Consider the following 13,102-nt stretch of genomic DNA (forward strand, 5'->3'; position numbering starts at 1 on the left):
TGTCCTGGAACACAGCCAATTTAAAAAAAAGTTCATTTGATGCATCTCTCCCCTACTTTGGAAGAGCCTCTAAAAATTCAATTGCAAATGAGATGTGCAATTTTATGGTCTGTGAACAAGGAAGAATATTTTAAATATGTGAATTTAGAAACTGCCAGATAGCATAGAACACAACATTCCTTGTTAAACAACTTTAAGAACATTTTAGACCGTCTGCCAATGTGATTACTTAGACAAAGGAGAAGAGCCATATATTCCCCCCCCATGGTCTTGTTGTAATTAGCACAAATTATCATTTTACAAGAGTATATCAGCACACTTGCCCCTTAAAGATGCATTTTAAAGGAAAAAATGTCAAGTGATGGCAGAATTCCAATGCTACTTATTTATATGAGCTATCACCGGGGAATATAAAAGTATTAGATAAAAGACAGTGTCTAGGAGAGAAAGTTCAGGAGGGGTATTTTCTAAAACAAACTTTAGATAAGAAAAAAAAATCTCAAATATATTGTGGCTTAAGGCCCGAAGTAGAGTAAAAAAGCATGGAGTAAGTGCACACCTATTGTGGTAGCTTGAATGGGAATGGCCACCATAGGCTCATAAGGTGGAACTGTTTGAAAAGAATTAGGAGGTGTGAACTTGTTGGAGTCACTTTGTCACTGTGAGTAGGCTTGGAGGTGTCAAAAGCCCATGCCATTCCCAGTTAGCTTTTTGGTACCTCATGATCCAATCTCAAGATGTAGGTTTTCAGCTAATACTCCAGGGCCATGCCTGCCTGTCTGCTTCCATGCTGTTCACTATGAGGCCATGGGCTCTAACTAACCCTTTGGAACCATGAGCCCCAAATTCAAAACTTTATTTTATAAGTTGCCTTGGTAGTGGTATTTAGTCACAGCAATAACAATGTAACTAAGACGCCTGCCTTTAGAAAAGTAGAAAGGACAGCTTCTGAATAGTCTGCTAGGATTTTAGGATAGTTTGGATGTCCTTCTTGTTTACCTGTGTATCCCAATGTGAAGGCATCCTCACAAGTATCCTTACTGAGATCTTCTCAAGGAATGTCACAGTATGTTGTGCCGTGGATATTCCAGGTTCATATTAGGCATCTTGCTACGGTGTGAATAGCAAACACCAGGTGGGAAGGTACCACTCAGAGCTTGCTGCCTGCTCTAGCTGCGCCTGGGGAATGCTTGGACTTTGCATACCAACTTCTAGGGAAAGCTGACTTCATCGTCTCTCATTTATTATTGGCCTTCCCTTTATAGACAGCTAGCAAACTGATTAGCCTGCCGTTGAGTTTCCAGAGGGATGCTCACACATCATTTTGGGGTTGTGTGTCTTCAGCTCTTCTTTGCTCTTTCCTGTGCACACAGTTTTTCAGGTCCTAGCATCCCTGCTCATCATCCTCTTTGCTCACTGCTGGTGATGTGCCAGCATGATGTTAACTGGACTTCTGAGGAGGGGAGGTTGGGGATTACAGAAATTGAAAAGGGAGAGAGATAGAGAAGCCACAGCTGCTTATAATTTCAAAGAGAGAAAGGGATTGGCAAACGTTCCAAAAGCCAATGATGCCTGAGGCTGGGTAGATGCAAAGGACAACTTTAACATTATGCATATATAACATGGTGGCACTAAAAAGGTGGTTAATGACTGAATTCTAAATGGCAAGAAAATGAAATCTGGGGCAGGTGTGAGAAAGGGCCATGAAAAGAGTTTAGACAGGGAGAAACAGTAACCACTAAGAAGCAAATAGATAGCAGGACAGTTAGGCTAATGGTGAGTGATGTCATTGTAAGTGGGGAGATTTTTTTTCTTTTAATACTTCAATTTCACCCAGGTTATTTTAATAGGGAGAGAGGAAAGGAAATGACTAAAATCATCTTGGTGTATAATGTAGACAGATAAGAGTTGTCCTCACTGTTACAAAGCAGCTCCTGGGATTCTGAGAACTCCCTTCCCATTCTGTATCCCTGCTCCACATCAAGGATGAAGGTGTTCCAAAGATCCTCTGCTGTAAAACTCATGGTATCATCTCCTTGGGATGCAGATGGGCTTTAAGAGTACTTTCATGATCAAGTAATCTGAGAGTTCCTTGGCGATGAACAACAGAAATGATTTAGGATTTTGTGAGCTCAGGGAATTGATGGTGTCACTGAACAGAGACCTGCCTTCAGGCTTAAGAAGTTGGAAGTACAGTGAATGTCATGGTAGCACGGTCATGTTCTGCTAGAGCCTTCCCTGCTGGGATGAGTGATTATTTTCTTCTTTCTCTCCTGATTCTAGAGAAAAAAGGCTGTATCGGTCCTTCCTATGATACATTTCTGCATCCAGATCACAGGGGAAGAAAAATAGGTTCTTCCAAGCCATTCTGGCTTGTATACTGATAGTGAGGCCCCTGGAGTAATTTGGCCCATCATGACTACACATGATAGGGGCTGGAAGGTGGCTGAGCTGCTGTCAAGAACATCACCTGCTCTTTAGGAGGAGGTGGCATCAGTTCCTAGCACCCATGTGGTGGCTCACAAATGTTTGTAAATACAGTCCCAGGGGTTTGATGATCTCTTCTGGCTTTTGCTTTTGGATAGTATGCAGATAGTGTAAAAACACATGCAGGCAAAGCATGCATATAAATAAAAAATCCAAAACCCTGTGCAATAGGAACAGGAAATTATGATACAATTGATAACAGGAAACCAAAGCAAGACAACGAAAAATAAATATACTAAGCAAGAATCTACTTGTATTACCTGCAGTTCATATGTGTGGGATTATTCATTGATCATATCCTACTATTAACATAAAAAAACAGAAGTAGAAATATACATGGTCTAGGAATAATTATTTGAACATTATTTATGAAATGTTTAAAATTATGGATATCACTAAATTTCTTCATGCATCTCTTTATTTTGATCTCATCATTGTAAAGGACATTTATTAAACATTTTCTAGTTTCCCAGAAATATTTCAGGTATAGGAACAGATGTGAGTAGAGTAGGACCTTCATGATCCTCAGACATACTACAAAATTGGACTGAGGGAACTGGAATTCAATTGAGTGCTTTTCAAAAGCAAAAGCAGTATTTCCTTACACAAGGTTTTTACAAGTATGTTATGAATAACATTACTTGAATTAAGTACTCTGTAAGCCTGAGAAAAACAAGAATTGTGTGTGTGTGTGTGTGTGTGTGTGTGTGTGTGTGTGTTATGTACAGCATGACACAGAAGATTGAGATGGATAATCTGAAAATCCCAAATACTCTAAAATTCAAAATCTTGGTGCATGATACTACAGGAGTGCAGAAGTGTACACTTGACCTTACTTGATGGCTTGTCAAAATACTGGCTCACTAGAAGTATTACATAAAATTATAATCAAGGGAATGGGAGATATATCAGTGAGGAGAGCTGCCTATTAGCATGTCTGACTAACTGAGCATGATGGTAGGAGAAAACTGTCTTTCTCAACTTGTCCTCTGAGCTTCATCCACACCACATGACATGCACCCCTCCCCCACTGAATGTAAAATAAACAAATAAAAATTTAATAAAGCTATCTGATGAGGAGCATGTTTTATTTGGGTCCCATTCTCAATATATTTTCATAGAATATTTGTACATATTCCAAAATTTGAGGAAATCTGAAATCTAGAACTTGTTTATTTTACATCACTGCGGACTGAATCTTGTATATGCTAAGCAATTGCTTTGCTATTTATTGAACTACACCCTCAACCCAAGCATTTTATGGGTAAATGTGATACAATTGGCAGAACTGGGACCCCAGCCAAGCTAAGTTGAACTATGAGTTACAACTGAGCATGTCTAAATATCTGTGGGCTAGATGGGCCTTCTGTGAATAGTTATTTCAACTGGAAGAATAAATGAGCTAGAAATGTAGGTTTTCATAAACCAATGACATGGTATGGCATCTTAGCAATTGGACAAGAATTAGTTTTTTAAAGAGAAATGGGATTTTTCTGTAGATATTGGGTGAATTCCTCAAAAATCCTTCTTGGCTTTTAGAGTAAAGAGTTATATGACACTGGTGGAATTCTACATCGAATCCACCTTCATTATTACTGTGTCTTATTTCCCTTACAGGGAACACCATTATGCCCCTTGGGAGAAACCAATAAGGAAAGGGCCAGGTATACAACACGATCTCATATCAGTTTTTCAGGGCCAGAGACAAAAAGGGTTTTAGGATTAGAGTTCTATGATTCCCATTCATTTAGAATGCTGTATCTACCCACTTGTGTCCTATGGTCTCATCTCAGGCACTTATTTCTTATGCTTAGGGAGATCCTTAACCAGATTGCTGCCAGAGGCCTTGCTAGCCCTCTGCCAACCTGTGTAACAGCACATGTTTGGTGACCTAGAAGATGGTCACTCCTCTTCACTTGGCACTATTATGGAACATACATGGAAAAGTCATGAGTTCAAGTCTTCACGAACCAAAGCAAACACTACAGAGAGCACAGCAGGACCCAGAACCCAACACTGCTGTAAATCAGTGTTGAAAATTACTGAAGCTCTGAGAGCTAGTGTGGCTACAAATTTAGAAATACTAGCGGGAAGTACTTTCTTTTACATGGTTTTATGAAGATGTTTTACAAAGTAGTTTCATGATTGATGGATGAGTGGTTATTTGTGGTTTGAAGAGCATTGTTATGTGTGTAGGATCAACAGTGGGCAGAAAGGCAGAAGACCATATGGTAGAGAAAGAAAATGATAGGCATTCCATAGAAGATAAGCACAGTGAGTTCTGGGCATCTGTTGTTGACCATCTTACCAGGAAAAGTGTGGGGTCACTTGAGTGGAAGACAGAAGATCTGTAATGGTTGAATGTTAGTTAGAGAATCCTAGGTTAGACTTTTAGGATTGTAATCCCCAATCTATTTTTATAACACATGGATATGAATATTTGTTATGAAAATAGCACTCAGATATTTGTATTCAGTGCCTTACTTGAACCGAGTATATGCTTAAAGAAAACTATTTCCCCCATAGTACACACAGCCTGGGTGATTTTGAAGTGATTTTATATAAAATGGTTTACATTGTTCTCATTTATAACTGTTTTTCCCTAAAGATGGAGAACAGGTGTTGTATAACATTTATAGAATGTGTGAAAATATATAATTTTTTTTTTTGCTTCAGGACATTTCAACTCTTATTAAGAAAAAGAAAATATATAGGAAAATCGTTTGCTTTAGGTTTATTGAACTGACCTGAATTTGTGCCTTTAGAATCCATTTGGTTCCTAAGTGATTTTAATCTTTTTCATTGATTTAGAGAGCTAAGAATAAACACTCAGGAAGATATCTTTCCCACTGAAATACAGAATCATTTAGCATAGATATTTAAGGAACAGAATGACATGACCTAATGTTTTATATACACTCAGTTTTTATACAAATAGTATATACATAAATATCTGATTAGTTTATGTAGACAACTTAAATGTCATTTTATTATTTTTGGTGTTTTTTTTTAAACGAACCACAGAATTTTAGAAAAATTTCCAGTTGGAGATAGTATTCTAGTCAAATATTAGAAATTTGGGAATGTCAACAAAACAGCAAAATCTTAATTTATTTTCTTCTCAAAAGACATTGCTCCCCCGCAGAATGAACAAAGGTTCTGTTGTTATTGTCTTTGTGTGTGTGTGTGTGTGTGTGTGTGTGTGTGTGTGTGTGTGTTCAGACCCGCATATGTCTGTGTACAGGTAGGTGTACTTGCTCAATCGCATTCCACTTTAGTTTTTGAGATAAGCTTGGTCTTTAAGCTTGGAGTGTGCCATTTCTGCTATGGGGGTTGTGAGCATGTGTTAGTGTCAAGAAACTAAAGTTCTCAAACTTTCACAGCAAGCACGTTCCCCACTCCTTTTCCCAGTCCTATTTCTCTTTCTTTAGGTATAAACTTGATGCCCACCAGGCAAGTATCACTTCTCTATCTTCTCTTCAAGTTAATGTTAGGGAAACACCAATATATGGGTTTGGAAATATTGTATAAAGTCTATCATAGGTTGTTGGTTAAAGGTTGAATGTTGTAAGATATTTTGTGGTCAGGTATATTACTACACTTCTTTAGTTCAACGATGATGGATGGATTCACTGTTTATATAGCAGTGAAATTTATGTTTCTTTTCAATAAAAATGTGAACCCACGAATCAGTTCATAGGATGGTGAAAGGGGCATGTAAGAATGTTCAAAACACAGAGATTCTATAATATAAACCCTAGGCTGTGCATAAAGATCCTGGGACTTGTGTAACACAAGCTCTGCTGTATAGAAAGAACAGAATCAGGAAAATGTCATTCTTCTGACACACTAGTGACATAATAGCATCTTAGGAGTGGGACATATCACCAAGTCATTTATATACATTTTTTAAAGTATTTTCGTGAAATTTTAAAACTATGTGTTTTTAAAAATAAGATCCCAAATTCCCTGATGTCAACACAATTCTATATGCATCTTTATTATGTCAGAGTTATAACTTGAATTCAATAGCTATACTTCCACTTTAGGAAAATGTTTAGCATGGACAGGTTTTATAACCTTCGTATGTATTTTCATTCAGTAAAAATTAGTTTTTAGTTTCTAAATACTTTCATTGAGAATTACTTTAGGCTGGGCTTTTCATTTGTTAAAGTTAACAGAAAATGAAATATCTTAATCTTCATGAGTTGAATTGGTCAAAAGTAGTCCTGTAAAAGGTAGAAAGTCCTGGTCATTTTGCTTAATGAGATTGAAAGCATATCCATGAGTTACCAGATTTGCTATCAATGAGTTAGTAATTTTGTCTAAACTAAATCTCATAGATTCATTATATAAATTGTTTTTGTACTGAAGTGTCTGTTGATTAAAAATTAATTTTAATGAAGCTGTAAGTGTAATATGTAAACTTAAGTGTTCCTAGAGATGAAAAGGACAGAAGGCTAAATTAATGAAAGTATAACCAGAAGTGGGAGGTCTGTGGTTAAAGTCTAAGGACAGCCCTTAATATTCTGTAGAAGATTGTTAATAAGATCCAAACTTCAAAGGAAGAACACCTTATTTGATATGACTTTTAAGGTCTTTTATATGTATGGCAGAAAAAAAAGTATACTTAAACTTAACCTTTGAATCAGCGTGATTACTTACACATAGGAAGCTCCACCCTGTTTAGGTGTTAGGAACTTAGGGACGCACTTCAGTTCTATGAGGACTGTGGGTCCAGTGAGCACAGGATGCTTTCACACTACCATGGGGGACTCAGAAGAAAGCCCTGCAGCAATTATGCACTCCACAGCACTCTAGTGGTTTATAAGTTAGAGAAGGCCTCGGGGGAAGGAAGAATATGGCTCAATTAATTAGAACCTGATAGCAAACTCCAACTATTTAGCTTCTCAAATCACTGATATATGAAATCCCCACAAGGTTTGGTAAGGAAGTGAGGCTAAGCAGTCAAGTAAGCTAGTAACAGGACACTGATTCTTACGTGAATTCTCAGATTCTACAATGCTGGCTGTTAGACTCAGCTACAGACCTCACCCTTCTTGCTATCACTTCATTAATTGAATAGTTCTATCATCCTCCTAGTTCTACCAATGCTTCATACATTACATTTAAGGCTTCACTGGAATAATTTTTAATCAATGGAAGTGTAGTCTAATATAAAAACAATTTATATCATAACCATTTTTCATAGTTTAGCTTTTCCAGAAGGAGAGGGAAATCTCATATAATTTTTTTTTAGTCTCTGGAGAAGATTAATAACTGTGATGACTGTAGATGAACTGATATAAAACTAAATATTTACAACTCAGTTGTGAAGGCTTATGTAAAACTTTGATTACAGATGCAGCTTTCCTAGCTACTCACCACACCTCTGAACACACCAGAGTTGGAATCTGTAAAGGTTAATAACTCTTGATAATTATTCAATAATTAATACATCATTTAAATAATAACTTCCTTGTCCTAACAGCATTTCAGAAACACCTCTAATATCTTCGTGGCATGAAACTATACTACCTTCGAATTATAATTATACAACTTATACTTCTCAATAACTTTATCTCAGATTCTCTTTGTCCTGGCTAGTTTTATGTTAATTTGACACAGATAGAGTTATCTGAAAGGAAGGACCCTCAATTGAGAGAATGCCTCCATAAGATCTTGCATTTTATTAATTAGTGATCAATGAGGTGGGTCCACCCTATTGTTGGTAAGGCCATCCCTAGCTGGTGGTCCTGAGTTCTGTAAGAAAACCCGCTGAGAAAGTCATAATGATCAAGCCAGTAAGCAGCACCTGTCCATGGCCTTGCATCAGCTCCTGTCTCCTGGTTCCTGTCCTGCTTGAGTTCCTATTTTGACTTCCGTTTATGAAGGACTACAGTCTAGAAGTATAAGCCAGATAAAACCTTTCCTCCACAACTTGATTTGGTCATGGTGTTTCATCATAGCAATAGTAACCCAAACCAAGACACCCTTATTTTCGTTTTAACTACATTCACAAATATAAAAGAATGTTGGGTAAACATCTCAATGATTTGTGTTATCTGTATCTTTGAGTTGTTAGTTAGGCATGTAGTATGGTGGGGACTTTATTTTAAAGGTCTATTTTTATTTTTGTAAGCAATAGTTTCTTGAATGGTGAGGCGGATCAGTACAGAGCACTTAACTAACCTGTGTGAGGCCCTGGGTTCCATTTGCAATGAAAAAAAAAAAAAAAAAAGAGGGAGGGAGGGAGGAAGTAGAGAAGGGTGAGCAAAGGAGGAATGTGAAGTAAAGTAAGATCCTCCTAATGTGAATTACCTTTCATTTAAGAGGTGTTTGCACATTGGCCCCATGAAGACCTTGAGTAGACTTACCATACTAGAGCAGATTTGAGTTGGATAGATTTCCCACTACACTATGTTGCTCTGTTGTCTCCTAATTCCTACAGCTGTAGTTCATAGATCTATGCAACCTGTCCAGTCTCATGAAAATTTAGAGCCAAAATCTCTGTGTGAGACTTTCAAGGTGAGAAACAATGATGCAAAAAGTATTATATCAAATATTTTTAGAAAGCCCATAGGAGTCAAATTAAACTTTGGTTTTCTAGGCTTCATTTCTTAACATTCAAGAGAGTGTTCTAATTTGTAAAATGTTACTATGTGGCTATAATCACAGAATAAAAAGTTACATAGTTACAGGTATCATGTGTGTAATGAGTTTATGCTGTATTATAGAAAATATAGAGATTAGTGTTAAAAAAAGTGAGCGGGAGCAGGGGGATTTATGGGAAAAACATTAGAGTAAAGCCATTAATTACCCTCTACACACACACACACACACACACACACACACACACACACACACACACACCTGAGAGAGGAAGTGATTGCATCACTGAGTCAAGGAATTCAGATGCTTTGTAAAAGCCTTCCTCTGCTGGGCAATTTTCACTCTCACTTTTACAGCTCCCAAGGAATTGCTTGGGTGCACACAGGAACGCTCCCTGAACAAAGTTCACGTGTAGTGTAATTTAAGAGCTCTGATTATGCTCTGTGATACTATGAGTTAAATGACAGGAAAATCCCATATGGGTGGAAGGGCAGAAGGCAAGTTGGAATGCTTTTCTCCACATTTCAGATAAAACAATGGCAACAGCACAAGAAATGTTCTAACTAATGCTGAGACTCAGCCTGGAACCGCTACTATTAGGAATTTGGAAAGAATGCTGTTAGTGCACAAACAGTTTACTGATTTGTTATTTTATATGTTAGTTTATACGTTATTTTATATTTTATATTTTATATGTCGTATCCAACTGCCTCAACTTAGGAGAGTATACATACACACATTCAGGTGATTGTTACCTCATTCTTCTGGGTATCACAGAGAGTTAACTACCAGCAACATAAAAACCTATTGTATTTGTATTGCTAAGTGCCCTACTTTGAATTTCTCAGTGGGTCTGTTCATTTCCCTGTGAGATGATTTAGTTATATCCAAAAGCATATTGTGAATGATGAGGATGTGTTGAGGAATTCATCCTATTAGTAACCTAGCTTCTGGTAATATATAACTGATCCTAAAATTACCCCACTTGATTAAATCCTGATGCTGCCCAGTGAAACACTAGCAATGGGAAGCTAGAACTGAGAAAAGTCCCAAGATTCTGTGAGCCATACTTTCTTCACTCCCTTTTAAATTTTTTTTTTTTTTTTTTTTTTTTTTTGCTTGTAGGTAAATAAGAGAAGCCAATGGGAGGGCGTGATCATTTCAATATTTGACAGTTCATTCTCATTTGATTTGGAGATTGACTTATACTACAACAAGGAGCCAATAAAGACCCAACAGACACTGGAGGTGTGACAAATTGGGCAGACACAACATGTCAGAATAAATCAATACTTCACAATAATGTGCCAATATCAGTTAAATCTGATTCTGGGCCTCTGCTTGAAGATGTTTGAATTCTATTGCTTATTCTGCTAATTAACATTCTAGGCACTTCAGAAAAATCAAGTTTACTGAGAAAATGTACTCACTCTACATGTATGCTTTTGTGCTGTTTGGTTTTTGACCAGGCTTTTCTTGCCCCTTGACCTTGACCTGGCTATTGCTAATCATTAACTTTCTTTAGATAGCTGTTCTCCAGGAATCCCCACTGAAGCCCAGCTCTCCTGTTCTCCCAGCAGGCCGTGTTGTGCAGGCAAGACCCATAGTTTTTGTCTTGAAAGAAAAACAAAAGGATATACTTGTTATTTTATGTGTGTTTGTATTTTGCCTGCATGTATGTATGTGCATCAAATGTGTGCCTGATGCCCATTGAGGCCAGAAGAGGTCACCAGGCTGCTTAAATCAGAGTTAAAGATGATTGTGAACACTATGTTGGTGCTGGAAACTGAACCCTGGTCCTCTGCAAGACAACAAGTGCTCTTAACCACTGTGCTATCTCTCTAACCCTGTCATTTGTTCCTTTTTGTAAAATCTAGATAGATGCTGATAAGAAGCAGCAAGGTGGTGAAAGAAATCAGACAGGGCAGGGAATAGTCAGGATGAGAAGAATAAACAATGATGAAAACTCTCTAAGTTGCAAGACATGGAAAGCATCTGGGTTTCATGGTAAATTCCCAAGGGAATTTTATTAAATGGATCCGTACCGTATTATGAACATGTCCATGAAGCAGGCTCTTTGGTAGGTACCAAGGGCATTGGAGAGAGCAATGAGGTCATGTCTTTGCCGTAATAGAGCCTGCATTCAAATAGGGGAGACAGACAATGGGTGGTATATAATACAGGCACTAAACACAAAAACCAATATAGCACATTATGTATATGTAAGAGGAAAACATATCAGTTATACAGTATATGTCCCTTATAAATATTTAATATCATGCAAAGGCATAATAAAAGACCAATTCTATGCATGTCAGATATGCTTCTTGGTGTGTGCAAGAAGGTTCAGACTTCTCTACTTCCAAGAAGCTACATGTGGTATTCCACAATGGGAACCACTATAATGGGAGTTACTAGAAGTGCAGTATTTACAATTCATATATTTTTCCACCAACATTTGCAGCTGGTGTAATATGTGTAACCATAAAGGTGGTTCTCTCCCAATTACACAAGCATGGATCCCCAACTGGGGAGGAAGCAGTTTGAACAGCCCCTAAAATATGGACTTCCTTCATGCAAAGCTGTGCAAACCCCAGCATCTCACTTAGAAGAAGGATGGAAATGACTTGAAAACTCGATGCCCATACAGCCATTCCATGGTCTCTAAGGGGGTTTGCTTCAGGAACCTCCTATACTACACCCAAAGATGTTGAAGTCTTGGCTACAAAATACTGTGTGCTTCCATTTGAACCTTTACAACCCTTCGGTATGTGTTCAAATCATCTCTAGATCACTTACACCTTATATGATGCAGACAATGCATAAACGATTGTTATATTTTATTATTTAGTAAGGGGGAAATGAAAAGAAAGGAAAGAAAAGGCCTGGATGTTTTCAGTGCAGATGTGACTTTTTTTTTCAGTTTTTCTATTTTTGGATATTATTTGAATATGCAGGTAGGTGTATAACCCACAGACACAGGTTGAAAATGATTTAGTTTTGTTTGATTTTTCAAAGATCTAGAACAGCTGGCTATTACAAATGAATTGGTTATTTTGATGGGTCAAGAACTTGAGTTTTGTGAAGTGGGGAACTTATGGAGTGGGTCTCACTACTTGGCTATACTGGTATGGCAGGATAGTCAGGAATATGCCATTAACTTTGCTCTGATAGAGGTGAGCTATTTTGATGGCATTTAGAAGAAGCAGTTTCCCAGTACTCTCTGGGTGGAGGCAAACAAGTGAGTGAACAAACCAATCAACAAGTATGCCACAGCAATAAAGAATGGCTGAACACCGCAGGACAGAGGCCCAGCCACAAATCACCAAGCCTTATCCTAGGAGGTAGTAGTTGTTGACGGATCAATTAACAAAATTGAAACACATTCATTTTTCGTCTTTATTGAGACCACACAGGAAAACCCAAGTTCCTGTTCCCATACTTAAATTTAAGGAACAGAGATCTATGGAGGGAGGAGAAAGTGCAGCTTTAGAAGCAGGAATCCAACACCCGGTCTGGGTCCACAACAGGACTTCTTTTAGCCTTGGGAATGGAGGTTCGATGTGGGTTGTTCCTTCCTTCCTTTCTTTCCATCCCTCTATCCCTCCTTCCCTCTCTTCTTATTTCTTTATTTCTTTCCTTCCTTCCTTCATTCCTCATTCCCCTTTTTCTGTGGTGTATGTATATGCATGCGTGTGTATGTGTATACACTGGTTGGTACACGTCTAAGTGTGCATACATGAATACAGAGGCCATAGGTCAATGTTGGTTGTCTTCTTTAAGTGTTCTCTAGTTTTTAAAACAGGGTTTCTCACTGAGTTTGAAGCTCAACAATTCTGCTGGTTGGCCAGCAAGCTCCAAGGATCTTCCTGTTTCTACTTTCCCAGTGCTGGGATTGTATACATATGCTCCCCAGCCTTTTCATGGGTGCTAAGATGTCACTCTGTGTGCAGCATCCGCTCCCTTCATGGAGAGAGCCACCTCCCTGGCTCCTCTCTTTCCC

The 13,102-nt window shown here is 38.0% G+C and overlaps 1 protein-coding gene across 1 annotated transcript in view; it reads left to right on the forward strand.

Moving 5' to 3' along the window:
- Nucleotides 1-13,102, forward strand: part of LOC127229305 (uncharacterized) — a gene marked incomplete at its 5' end in the record, with an annotated part of 280,807 nt that overhangs the window by 3,395 nt on the left and 264,310 nt on the right. The window lies entirely within an intron of this gene.

Source organism: Phodopus roborovskii, unplaced genomic scaffold, assembly GCF_943737965.1.
Source record: "Phodopus roborovskii unplaced genomic scaffold, PHOROB, whole genome shotgun sequence".
Classification (NCBI taxonomy): Eukaryota; Metazoa; Chordata; class Mammalia; order Rodentia; family Cricetidae; genus Phodopus; species Phodopus roborovskii.